The sequence below is a fragment of the Phyllobates terribilis genome, unplaced genomic scaffold (assembly GCF_046119375.1).
Source record: "Phyllobates terribilis strain yellow unplaced genomic scaffold, ASM4611937v1 Scaffold_13__5_contigs__length_258822181, whole genome shotgun sequence".
Lineage (NCBI taxonomy): Eukaryota > Metazoa > Chordata > Amphibia > Anura > Dendrobatidae > Phyllobates > Phyllobates terribilis.
Window position 1 is genome coordinate 183,797,920 of NW_027362773.1, and position 11,916 is coordinate 183,809,835.

The window sequence follows — 11,916 nt, forward strand, 5'->3', positions numbered from 1 at the left end:
AGTCCATCATACTTAGTCATTTTTTGGCAAATTTTGAGTTTTTGAAAATTTCACTTTTTTGTGAAAATCTCCGCTAAATGAGGTTATACTATGTTAGAGGGCATTCCAGGAGGGCTCCAAATGTGTGGGTAAAATATGTATCCCACAGGGGGAAAATTGAAAAAAAGTTGAAAATTTTTTTTTTTGTGGACTTAGAAAATTATCACACATGTGTCAGACTTCCAGAGAGGGGAGCATGTCAATGAGCGCTACCGATTTCAGTACCAGAGCGTTTCACCAGATGAGTCATTCATACTTAGTCGTTTTTGCAAAATTTCTGACTTTTTTGAAAATTTCACTTTTTTTGTGAAAATTTCCCCTAAATGACGTTATACTATGTTAGAGGGCATCCCAGGAGGGCTCCAAATGTGTGGGTAAAATATATATCCCAAGCGGGGAAAATTGAAAAAAAGTTGAAAAAAATTTTTTTTGTGGACTTAGAAAATTTTTCAACTTGTGTCAGACTTCCAGAGAGGGGAGCATGTCAGTAAGCGCATCCGATTTCAGTTCCAGAGCGAATCATCCGATGAGTCTTTCATACTTAGTCGTTACTGCAAAATTTCTGACTTTTTGAAAATTTCATTTTTTTGTGAAAATCTCTGTTAAATGAGGTTATACTATGTTTGAGGGCATTCCAGGAGGGCTCAAAATGTGTGGGTAAAATATATATCCCATAGGGGGAAAAATGAAAAAAAGTTTAAAGATTTTTTTTTTGTGGTCTTAAAAACTTTTCACACATGTGTCAGACTGCCAGAGAGGGGAGCATGTCAGTGAGCGCATCCGTTTTCAGTTCCAGAGCTATTCACCTGATGAGTCCTTCATACTTAGTCGTTTTTGCAAAATTTCTGACTTTTTTGAAAACTTCACTTTTTTGTGAAAATTTCCCCTAAATGAGGGAATAATATGTTAGAGGGCATCCCAGGAGGGCTCCAAATGTGTGGGTAAAATATTTATCCCACGGGGGGGTAAATTGAAAAAAAAAGTTGAAAAAAATTTTTTTTTCTGGACTTAGAAAATTTTCACACATGTGTCAGACTTCCAGAGAGGGTAGCAAGTCAGTGAGCGCATCTGATTTCAGTTCCAGAGCGATTCATCCGATGAGTCCTTCATACTTAGTCGTTTTTTGGCAAACTTTTGAGTTTTTGAAAATTTCATTTTTTTTGTGAAAATCTCCGCTAAATGAGGTTATACTATGTTAGAGGGCATCCCAGTACGGCTCCAAATGTGTGGGTAAAATATATATCCCACAGGGGGTTAATTGAAAAAAAGTTGAAAATTTTTTTTTTGCGGACTTACAAAATTTTCACACATGTGTCAGACTTCCAGAGAGGGGAGCATGTCAGTAAGCGCATCCGATTTCAGTTCCAGAGCGATTCATCCGATGAGTCCTTCACGCTTAATCGTTTTTTGGAAAATTTCTGACTTTTTGAAAATTTCACTTTTTTATGAAAATCTCCGCTAAATGAGGTTATACTATGTTAGAGGGCATCCCAGGAGGGCTCCAAATATGTGGGTAAAATATATATCCCATGGGGGGGAAATTGAAAAAAAGTTGAAAAAAATTTTTTTGTGGACTTAGAACATTTTTCAACTTGTGTCAGACTTCCTGAGAGGGGAGCATGTAAGTAAGCACATCCGATTTCAGTTCCAGAGCGATTCTCGTGATGAGTCCTTCATACTTAGTCGTTTTTGCAAAATTTCTGACTTTTTTGAAAATTTCACTTGTTTGTTAAAATTTCCCCTAAATGAGGGAATAATATGTTAGAGGGCATCCCAGCAGGGTTCCAAATGTGTGGGTAAAATATATATCCCATGGGGGGCAAATTGAAAAAAAGTTGAAAAAAAATTTTTTTGTGGACTTAGAAAATTTTCACACATGTGTCAGACTTCCAGAGAGCGGAGCATGTCAGTATGCGCATCCAATTTCAGTTCCACAGCAATTCATCCGATGAGTCCTTCATACTTAGTCGTCTTTTGGAAAATTTCTGACTTTTTGAAAATTTCACTTTTTTGTGAAAATCTCCGCTAAATGAGGTCATACTATGTTAGAGGGCATCCCAGGAGGGCTCCAAATGTGTGGGTAAAATATATATCCCACAGGGGGGAAATTGAAAAAAAACTTTTTGTGGACTTCGAAAATTTTTCACACATGTGTCAGACTTCCAGAGAGGGGAGCATGTCAGTAAGCGCATCCGATTTCATTACCAGAGCGATTCATTAGATGAGTTCTTCATACTTAGTCGTTTTTTGGAAAATTTCTGACTTTTTGAAAATTTCTCTTTTTTGTGAAAAACTCCGCTAAATGAGGTTATACTATGCTAGAGGGCATCCCAGGAGGGCTCCAAATGTGTGGGTAAAATATATATCCCATGGGGGGAAAATTTAAAAAAAGTTGAAAAATTTTTTTTTTGTGCACTTAGAAAATTTTCACACATGTGTCAGACTTCCAGAGAGGGTAGCATGTAAGTAAGCGCATCCGATTTCAGTTCCAGAGCGATTCTCGTGATGAGTCCTTCATACTAGTATTGAGCCACCCCCCCTAGTGTTCGGGTTCGGTTCGTCGAACACCGGGATGTTCGAGGAACTGTTCGTCGAACACCTTAGAACACCGTCGAACACCGTTAAAACCAATGCCAGCCAAACAAAAACACATAGAAACACATAGAAAACACTTTAAAAGGTGTCCAAAAGCTGACAAACTGCTCAGAAGACGCTCTCTTTAAAAACGCCGGCCGGCAATTCAGCAGTGGTATACACCAGAACCCGACAATTTAGACAAGAAGGAATAGAGCATCACACATAGATTAGATAGATAGAAACATGTCAGTCACATATATAAGAAGTACAGTGACAGTGTTGGGTACTGTTCTTGTCATTTAGTGTAAAGGATTTATTTAAAAAAATATTGGTGTTTTCATGCACCGCCTCTTTAAAAAAGCCGGCGGGCAATTCAGCAGCGGTACCCGACAATTTACAACAGAAAGAATAGAGCTTCACACATAGATTAGATAGATAGAAACATGTCAGTCACATATATATGAAGTACAGTGACAGTGTTGGTTACTGTACTTGTCATTTAGTGTAAAGGATTTATTTAAAAAAATATTGGTGTTTTCATGCACCGTCTCTTTAAAAAAGCCGGCCGGCAATTCAGCAGCGGTACCCGACAATTTACAACAGAAAGAATAGAGCTTCACACATAGATTAGATAGATAGAAACATGTCAGTCACATATATATGAAGTACAGTGACAGTGTTGGTTACTGTACTTGTCATTTAGTGTAAAGGATTTATTTAAAAAAATATTGGTGTTTTCATGCACCGTCTCTTTAAAAAAGCCGGCCGGCAATTCAGCAGCGGTACCCGACAATTTACAACAGAAAGAATAGAGCTTCACACATAGATTAGATAGATAGAAACATGTCAGTCACATATATATGAAGTACAGTGACAGTGTTGGTTACTGTACTTGTCATTTAGTGTTAAAATAAAGAATTTATTAAAAAAATTGGCGTGGGGTTCCCCGTAATTTTAGTCTCTAGCGGAGGTTAAGCAGACGGCTGGGGCAGATGTTTGAAGCCTGGGAAGGGGGTAATACCCATGGAGCTTCCCAGGCTACTAATATCAGCCCCCAGCTGAATACCTAGCCTTTACTAGCTATTAAAATGGGGGACCCCCCAAAAAATGACGTGGGGTCCCCCCTATTTTAATAGATAGTAAAGGCTAGGCAGACAGCTGGGGGCTGATATTAATAGCCCAGGAAGGGTGCCATGAATATTGGCCCCCTCGCAGGCTAGAAACACCAGCCGTCAGCCGCCCCAGAAATGGCGCATCCATAGGATGCGCCAATTCTGGCACTTAGCCTCGCTCTTCCCACTGCCCTGTAGCGGTGGCAGTGGGGTAATAGGGCTGGGGTTGATGTCAGCTTATAATGCCAGCTGACATCAAGCCCAGGTTAGTAATGGAGAGGCGTCTATAAGACACCCACATTACTAACCCCATAGTCAAAGTTAAAAAAAATCACAAACACCCATGATAAAGTCCTTTAATTGAAATAAAGACACAATTCTTTATTGTTCTAAATTTAACCATACTTACCGTCACACCCATTCCAGCTGAAGCCAACGATCTCCTGCAATAAAAGAAAAATAATAAAGCAACATCATCCTTACCTTTCCATGGTTCCCACGACAGCTTCAGCTCTGCTACATCGAGATGACAGGCTGGACTGCAGCAGAACGCTGCCATCCAGCTTGCCATGCCGCAGACACTGAGAAGCGCAGGCATGCTTGCGCTCCTCAGTGTCTCGCTGTGACGGCATCTAGATGAGCCGAGGTCATGTCCAATGAACTCAGCTCACCTCATGTACGTCACTGACAGCGTGGGAAAATTCTCCTGCACTCCGTGCTTCAGTGTGAGAATTCTCCCATGCTGTCAGTGACGTGCATGAGGTGAGCTCATGTCCAAAGAACTCAGCTCACTTCATGCACGTCACTGACAGCATGGGAAAATTCTCCTGCACTCAGCTCTTCAGCGTGAGAATACTCCCACGCTGTCAGTGCCGTGCATGAGGTGAGCTGAGATCATTGGACATGAACTCACATCATGCACGTCACTGACAGCGTGGGAAAATTCTCACGCTGAAGCGCTGAGTGCAGGAGAATTTTCCCACGCTGTCAGTGACGTGCATGAAGTGAGCTGAGTTCATTTGACATGAGCTCACCTCATGCACGTCACTGACAGCTTGGGAGAATTCTCACACTGAAGCGCTGAGTGCAGGAGAATTTTCCCACGCTGTCAGTGACGTGCATGAGGTGAGTTCATGTCCAATGATCTCAGCTCACCTCATGCACGGCACTGACAGCGTGGGAGAATTCTCACGCTGAAGCGCTGAGTGCAGGAGAAGTTTCCCACGCTGTCAGTGACGTGCATGAGGTGAGCCGAGTTCATTGGACATGACCTCGGCTCATCTGGATGCCGTCACAGTGAGACACTGAGGAGCGCAAGCATGCCTGCGCTTCTCAGTGTCTGCGGGATGACAGGCTGGATGGCAGCTTTCTGCTTCGCTCCAGCCTGTCATCTCGATGTAGCAGAGCTGAAGCTGTCGTGGGAACCATGGAAAGGTAAGGATGATGTTGCTTTATTATTTTACTTTTATTGCAGGAGATCGTTGGCTTCAGCTGGAATGGGTGTGATGGTAAGTATGGTTTAATTTAGAACAATAAAAAATTGTGTGTTTATTTCAATTAAAGGACATTATTCTGGGTGTTGTTTTTTTTTTAAACACTTTAATAGAAACTCATGGCGGTCATGTCTAATATTGGCGTGACCCCATGAATTTCGGGCTTAGGGCCAGCTGATAATACCAAGCTGGCCCTAACCCCTTTATTACCCAGTGAGCCACCGCACCAGGGCCCTGGATGAGTTGGGTACAGCGCCAGAAGATGGCGCTTCTATGAACGCGCCATTTTCCGGGGTGGCTGTGAACTGCAATTTGCAGCGGGGGGGGGGCCCAGAAAGCTTGGGCCTCCCTGCGCTGCAGATTCCAACCCACAGCTGCCTAGTTGTACCTGGCTGGACACAAAAATAGGACGAAGCCCCACGTATTTTTTTTTTTAAATTATTTCATGAAATTCATGAAATAATTAAGAAAAAAAGGCCTTCCCTCTATTGTTGTGTCCGGCCAGGTACAAATAGGCAGCTGGTGGTTGGGGGCTGCCCATTCCTGCCTGCTGTACCTGGCTGGACACAAATATAGTGCGCAGCACCAAGTCAATTTTTTAAATTATTTCAGGAAATTCATGAAATAATTTAAAAAAAATTGACATGGGGCTTCGCACTATATTTGTGTCCAGCCAGGTACAGCAGGCAGGAACGGGCTGCCCCCAACCACCAGCTGCCTGTTTGTACCTGGCCGGACACAACAATATAGGGAAGCCCTTTTTTTAAAATTATTTCATGAAATAATTAAAAAAAAAAATTGACGTGGGGCTTCGCACTATATTTGTGTCCAGCCAGGTACAGCAGGCAGGAACGGGGCTGCCCCCAACCACCAGCTGCCTATATGTACCTGGCCGGACACAACAATATAGGGAAGCCCTTTTTTTTTAAATTATTTCATGAAATAATTAAAAAAAAATTGACGTGGGGCTTCGCACTATATTCCAGCCAGGTACAGCAGGCAGGAACGGGCTGCCCCCAACCACCAGCTGCCTATTTGTACCTGGCCGGACACAACAATATAGGGAAGCCCTTTTTTTCTTAATTATTTCATGAATTTCATGAAATAATTAAAAAAAAAAAATACGTGGGGCTTCGCCCTATTTTTGTGTCCAGCCAGGTACAACTAAGCAGCTGGGGGCTGGAATCTGCAGCGCAGGGAGGCCCAAGCTTTCTGGGCCCACCCCCCGCTGCACATTGCAGTCCGCAGCCACCCCGGAAAATGGCGCGTTCATAGAAGCGCCATCTTCTGGCGCTGTACCCAACTCATCCAGGGCCCTGGTGCGGTGGCTCACTGGGTAATAAAGGGGTTAGGGCCAGATTGGCATTATCAGCTGGCCCTAAGCCCGAAATTCATGGGGTCACGCCAATATTAGACATGACCACCATGAATTTCTAGTAAATTATTTAAAAAAACACAACACCCAGAAAAAGTCCTTTAATTGAAATAAACACACAATTCTTTATTGTTCTAAATTAAACCAAACTCACCATCACGCCTATTCCAGCTGAAGCCAACGATCTCCTGCAATAAAAGAAAAATAATAAAGCAACATCATCCTTACCTTTCCATGGGTCCCACGACTGCTTCAGCTCTGCTACATCGAGATGACAGGCTAGACCGCAGCAGAAAGCTGCCATCCAGCCTGTCATCCCGCAGACACTGAGACGCGCAGGCATGCTTGCGCTCCTCAGTGTCTCGCTGTGACGGCATCCAGATGAGTCGAGTTCATGTCCAATGAACTCGGCTCACCTCATGCACGTCACTGACAGCGTGGGAAAATTCTCCTGCACTCAGCGCTTCAGTGTGAGAATTCTCTCACGCTGTCAGTGACGTGCATGAGGTGAGCTGAGATCATTGGACATGAACTCACCTCATGCACGTCACTGACAGCGTGGGAAAAATCTCACGCTGAAGCGTTGAGTGCAGGAGAATTTTCCCACGCTGTCAGTGACGTGCATGAAGTGAGCTGAGTTCATTGAACATGAGCTCACCTCATGCACGTCACTGACAGCGTGGGAGAATTCTCACACTGAAGCGCTGAGTGCAGGAGAATTTTCCCACGCTGTCAGTGACGTACATGAGGTGAGCCGAGTTCATTGGACATGACCTCGGCTCATCTGGATGCCGTCGCAGCGAGACACTGAGGAGCGCAAGCATGCCTGCACTTCTCAGTGTCTGCGGCATGGCAAGCTGGATGGCAGCGTTCTGCTGCGGTCCAGCCTGTCATCTCGATGTTGCAGAGCTGAAGCTGTCCTGGGAGCGATGGAAAGGTAAGGATGATGTTGCTTTATTATTTTACTTTAATTGCAGGAGATCGTTGGCTTTAGCAGGAATGGGCGTGATGGTAAGTATGGTTTAATTTAGAACAATAAAGAATTGTGTCTTTATTTCAATTAAAGGACTTTATTCTGGGTGTTTGTGGGGTTTTTTTTTACTTTTACTATGGGGTTAGTAATGGGGGTGTCTTATCGACGCCTCTCCATTACTAACCTGGGCTTGATGTCAGCTGGCATTATAAGCTGACATCAACTCCAACCCTATTACCCCACTGCCACCGCTACAGGGCAGTGGGAAGAGCGAGGCTAAGTGCCAGAATTGGCGCATCCTATGGATGCGCCATTTCTGGGGCGCCTGACGGCTTGTGTTTCTAGCCTGGGAGGGGGCCAATATTCATGGCACCCTTCCTGGGCTATTAATATCAGCCCCCAGCTGTCTGCCTAGCCTTTGCTAGCTATTAAAATAGGGGGGACCCCACGTCATTTTTTTGAGGGGGTCCCCCATTTTAATAGCTAGTAAAGGCTAGGTATTCAGCTGGGGGCTGATATTAGTAGCCTGGGAAGCTCCAAGGGTATTACCCCCTTCCCAGGCTTCAAACATCTGCCCCAGCCATCTGCTTAACCTCCGCTAGAGACTAAAATTATGGGGAACCCTGCGCCAAATTTTTTTTAATAAATCCTTTATTTTAACACTAAATGACAAGTACAGTAATCAACACTGTCACTGTAATTCATATATATGTGACTGACATGTTTCTATCTATCTAATCTATGTGTGATTCTCTATTCCTTCTATTCTAAATTGTCGGGTACCGCTGCTGAAATGCCGGCCAGCTTTTTTAAAGAGACGGTGCATGAAAACACTATTATTTTTTTTAGTTAATCCTTTACACTAAATGACAAGTACAGTAAGCAACACTGTCACTGTACATCATATATATGTGACTGACTTGTTTCTATCTATCTAATCTATGTGTGATTCTCTATTCCTTCTATTCTAAATTGTCGGGTACCGCTGCTGAATTGCCAGCCGGCTTTTTTAAGGAGACGGTGCATGAAAACACTATTATTTTTTTTAATATATCCTTTACACTAAATGACAAGTACAGTAAGCAACACCGTCACTGTACTTCATATATATGTGACTGACATGTTTCTATCTATCTAATCTATGTGTGATTCTCTATTCTTTCTGTTCTAATTTGTCGGTTTCTGGTGTATGCCGCTGCTGAATTGCCGGCTTTTCATGTTTCACTGTGAGCACTGTTCCCATCGATTTGGGCAATAGCTGTAATGCCACAACCACCATGGCTGTGGCATTACAGTGAGTGGCAGACAATCCCTGCATGATTGGTGCTCTAAATAGCGCCAGACATGCAGGACACGCTTTTGGTGCACGAAAAGTTATCGAACATAACCTCGAACAGCCGAATTTTTTGCAAATTGTTCGGGTTCGTCGATCAGCTCGAACACCGCCCAAAACAGCTCGAATTTGAGATTGGCGAACAGTTCTAGTCGAACAATGCTCATCTCTACTTCATACTTAGTCGTTTTTGCAAAATTTCTGACTTTTTTGAAAATGTCACTTTTTTGTGAAAATCTGCGCTAAATGAGGTTATACTGTGTTAGAGGGCATCCCAGGAGAGCTCCAAATGTGTGGGTAAAATATATATCCCATGGGGGGAAAATTGAAAAAAAGTTGAAAAAAATTTTTTTTTTGGACTTAGAAAATTTTTCAACTTGTGTCAGACTTCCAGAGAGGGGAGCATGTCAGTAAGCGCATCCGATTTCAGTTCCAGAGCGATTCTCGCGATGAGTCCTTCATACTTAGTCGTTTTTGCAAAATTTCTGACTTTTTTGAAAATTTCACTTTTTTGTGAAAACATAAGCTAAATGAGGGAATAATATGTTAGAGGGCATCCCAGGAGGGCTCCAAATGTGTGGGTAAAATATATATCCCACAGGGGGAAAATTTAAAAAAGTTGAAAAAAATTTTTTTTGTGGACTTAGAAAATTTTCACACATGTGTCAGACTTCCAGAGAGGGGAGCATGTCAGTAAGCGCAACTGATTTCAGTTCCAGAGCGATTCATCCGATGAGTCCTTCATACTTGGTCGTTTTTTGTCAATTTTTTGAGTTTTTGAAAATTTCACTTTTTTGTGAAAATCTCCGCTAAATGTGGTTATGCTATGTTTGAGGGCATCCCAGGAGGGCTCCAAATGTGTGGGTAAAATTTATATCCCACAGGGTGGAAATTGAAAAAAAGTTTACAAATTTTTTTTGGGTGGACTTAGAAAATTTTCACACATGTGTCAGACTTCCAGAGAGGGGAGCATGTCAGTAAGCGCATCCTATTTCAGTTCCAGAGCCATTCATCCATTGAGTCCTTCATACTTAGTCGTTTTTGCAAAGTTTCTGACTGTTTTGAAAATTTCACTTTTTTGTGAAAATCTCCGCTAAATGAGGTTATACTATGTTAGAGGGCATCCCAGGAGCGCTCCAAATGTGTGGGTAAAATATATAGCCCACAGGGGGAAAATTGAAAAAAAGTTGAAAAATTTTTTTTTGTGGACTTAGAAAATTTTTCACACATGTGTCAGAATTCCAGAGAGGGGAGCATGTCAGTGAGCGCATCCGATTTCAGTTCTAGAGCGATTCGCGCGATGAGTCCTTCATACTTAGTCGTTTTTGCAAAATTTCTGACGTTTTTGAAAATTTCACTTTTTTGTGAAAATCTCCGCTAAATGAGGTTATACTATGTTTGAGGGCATCCCAGGAGGGCTCCAAATGTGTGGGTAAAATATATATCCCACAGGGGGAAAATTGAAAAAAGTTGAAAAAAAAGTTTTTTTGTGGACTTAGAAAATTTTTCACACATGTGTCAGACTTCCAGAGAGGGGAGCATGTCAGTGAGCGCATACGATTTCTGTTCCAGAGCAATTCGCGCGATGAGTCCTTCATACTTAGTCGTTTTTGCAAAATTTCTGACTTTTTTGAAAATTTCACTTTTTTGTGAAAATCTCCGCTAAATGAGGTTATACTATGTTAGAGGGCATCCCAGGAGGGCTCCAAATGTGTGGGTAAAATATATATCCCACGGGGGGGGAATTGAAAAGAAGTTGAAAAAAATTTTTTTGTGGACTTAGAAAATTTTCACACATGTGTCAGCCTTCCAGAGAGGGGAGCATGTCAGTAAGCGCATCCGATTTCAGTTCCAGAGCGATTCATCCGATGAGTCCTTCAAACTTAGTCGTTTTTTGGAAAACTTCTGACTTTTTGAAAATTTCACTTTTTTGTGAAAATCTCCAGTAAATGAGGTTATACTATATTAGAGGGCATCCCTGGAGGGCTCCAAATGTGTGGGTAAAATATGTATCCCACGGGGGGAAAATTGAAAAAGAGTTGAAAAAATTTTTTTTGTGGACTTAGAAAATTTTCACACATGTGTCAGACTTCCAGAGAGGGGAGCATGTCAGTAAGTGCATCCTATTTCAGTTCCAGAGCGATTCATCCGATGAGTCCTTCATACTTAGTCGTTTTTTTGTCAAATTTTTGAGTTTTTGAAAATTTCACTTTTTTGTGAAAATCTCCGCTAAATGAGGTTATACTATGTTTGAGGGCATCCCAGGAGGGCTCCAAATGTGTGGGTAAAATATATATCCCACAGGGGGAAAATTGAAAAAAAGTTGAAAAATTTTTTTTGAGCGGACTTAGAAAATTTTCACACATGTGTCAGACTTCCAGAGAGGGGAGCATGTCAGTAAGCGCATCCAATTTCAGCTCCAGAGCGATACATCCGATGAGTCCTTCATACTTAGTCATTTTTTGGAAAATTTCGGACATTTTGAAAATTTAACTTTTTTGTGAAAATCTCTGCTAAATCAGGTTATACTATGTTAGAGGGCATCCCAGGAGGGCTAAAAATGTGTGGGTAAAGAATATATCCGTCAGGGGGAAAATTGAAAAATGTTGAAAAAAAAGTTTTTTTGTGGACTTAGAAAATTTTTCACACATGTGTCAGACTTCCAGAAAGGGGAGCATGTCAGTGAGCGCATATGATTTCTGTTCCAGAGCAATTCGCGCGATGAGTCCTTCATACTTAGTCGTTTTTGCAAAATTTCTGACTTTTTTGAAAATTTCACTTTTTTGTGAAAATCTCCGCTAAATGAGGTTATACTATGTTAGAGGGCATCCCAGGAGGGCTCCAAATGTGTGGGTAAAATATATATCCCACGGGGGGGGGAATTGAAAAGAAGTTGAAAAAAAAATTTTTTGTGGACTTAGAAAATTTTCACACATGTGTCAGCCTTCCAGAGAGGGGAGCATGTCAGTAAGCGCATCCGATTTCAGTTCCAGAGCGATTCATCCGATGAGTCC